The 1,826-nt window shown below is 39.9% G+C and overlaps 1 pseudogene; it reads left to right on the forward strand.

The window, feature by feature from the left end:
• The first annotated feature begins 338 nt into the window (after positions 1-338).
• Positions 339-1,173, forward strand: LOC126015694 (lysine-rich coiled-coil protein 1-like; annotated as a pseudogene).
• Positions 1,174-1,826: the final 653 nt, after the last annotated feature.

Consider the following 1,826-nt stretch of genomic DNA (forward strand, 5'->3'; position numbering starts at 1 on the left):
TGCCTTTTCTCTGTGCAAGGCACTTGTGTCCCTGCCTCTCCACCACCTCCACCTCCGCCTCTGGTGGCCTTCAGAGTTGGCGGGGAGGGGGAACTTTAGTTGTAGACTCCTGCCCCTGCTCAGAGAAGATATCACAGAAAATGAACAAGTACTGAACTTTTTACAGATACCTTTTATAAAAGGTTTATGTGGAGCAGTGCTTCATTTTCAATCAAAGGATTTCACTTTATGAGCTAAATGGGAATGGACTTTTGAGCTAAACTAATTTTGTCATCTGCATCATGGTTTGTAGCTCCCCAATTGTTATACGACTCACTATTTGGAAAAAGTCTATGCTAAGATACTGAAGCAATTAATAAGTGAATATGATCAGATTTCTCCACCTAGTTCTCAGCCTGATATGGAGGATCCCTCATTGTCAACCTAATGAAGCATTCAATGAAGACATATGACTCTTTTCAAGATGAACTTGAAGACTATATCGAAATACAGATCTAATCTAAACCAGAGGCTTAGAGCCAAAGACTTGTTTCAGAAAGATGAGAGAGGACTATTTGGAAACCTGTGGGACAAAGAGGAGATTGATCACAGACTCAGGTATAGAATGTTGATCAGAAACTCCCATCTGGAACTGTCCTAACCTACCCAAGATCATGCTCTATTTCACAAACAGTGGAAAACCGGTTACCACCATGGCTGCCAGCTCAGGACAGCACGCTGAAATCAGACTCAGTGAGCTATTGTCAATTCACCAGGGAGTGTTTCTCAGAAAAAGCTGTAGTCCTTAGTCAGCAAGAATGTAGCTGTAGCTCATACAGTAGAATCTGGAGTTTATAAGCAGCTCTCAGAAAGTAGTATCAGGGCCCATCAAGACAGTCATAAACAGATACGTCAGAAGAGAAAAAGACATACAGAGGGAAGCAAAGAAAAACCCTAGGAGGAAGGGCTTAAGCAAAAGAAAAAAAGGTTCTGAGGTAATAAATTTAGGCAAACACAAGAGCAACTAGAGGAACAAAACAGAGTTGGAAACAGTCAGAGTCACTACTGGAAAACTTAAGAATTGGAAGGAGAAAAAAAGTTGAGATGCATCTTCTTAGGAAAGAGAAAAGGAACAAGGCCAAGAAAGGACAGAGGAGGAAATGCTTTGGGACCAGTCTATCCTTGGATTTTGAAGCTCTTGAATTAGTCCTCTCAAGGCTCAGTTGAAAAATAGTTGAGGCTCTTGGTTTTATAATATTCAAATTGTTTTCTTCATGTGAACAGGTACTTTCACTTCTAACAGAGGCCAAGTTAACAAGAAGTAGATGCTTACTCTCCATCATGAAAATTAACAACTTACTTTCTAAAAGCATTATTATATTTTTCTCACATATAATATAGTTTCCCCTATTGAGAGTGTCTTTTTTATTTTTGGGTCACACCCGGCAGCACTCAGGGGTAACTACTGGCTCTATGCTAAGAAATCGCCCCTGGCAGGCACAGGGGACCATATGGGATGCCGGAATTCGAACCACTGTTCTTCTGCATGAAAGGCAAACGCCTTACCTCCATGCTATCTCTCCGGCCCCTGACAGTGGCTTTTTTATTCATTCAAGTTATATAATGGTGAAAGTATTTTTCCCTTGGGAGGTCATTTTAATTGGAGGATTAATAGGCTTTGCAGAATCTATTCCTTGATTGGGTTTGTTTTCAATTTGGGTGGGGGCAGTTTTATATTCACTAGTTTTCTCTATGAAGAAATTTAGGTTGATTGTTTTCTTTATTAGATCTAACTTGCAGTGTATTTTTGATATTGGGAAGTGGAAAATTAAACACATTACAATAAT

Source organism: Suncus etruscus, chromosome 8 (genome assembly GCF_024139225.1).
Source record: "Suncus etruscus isolate mSunEtr1 chromosome 8, mSunEtr1.pri.cur, whole genome shotgun sequence".
NCBI lineage: Eukaryota > Metazoa > Chordata > Mammalia > Eulipotyphla > Soricidae > Suncus > Suncus etruscus.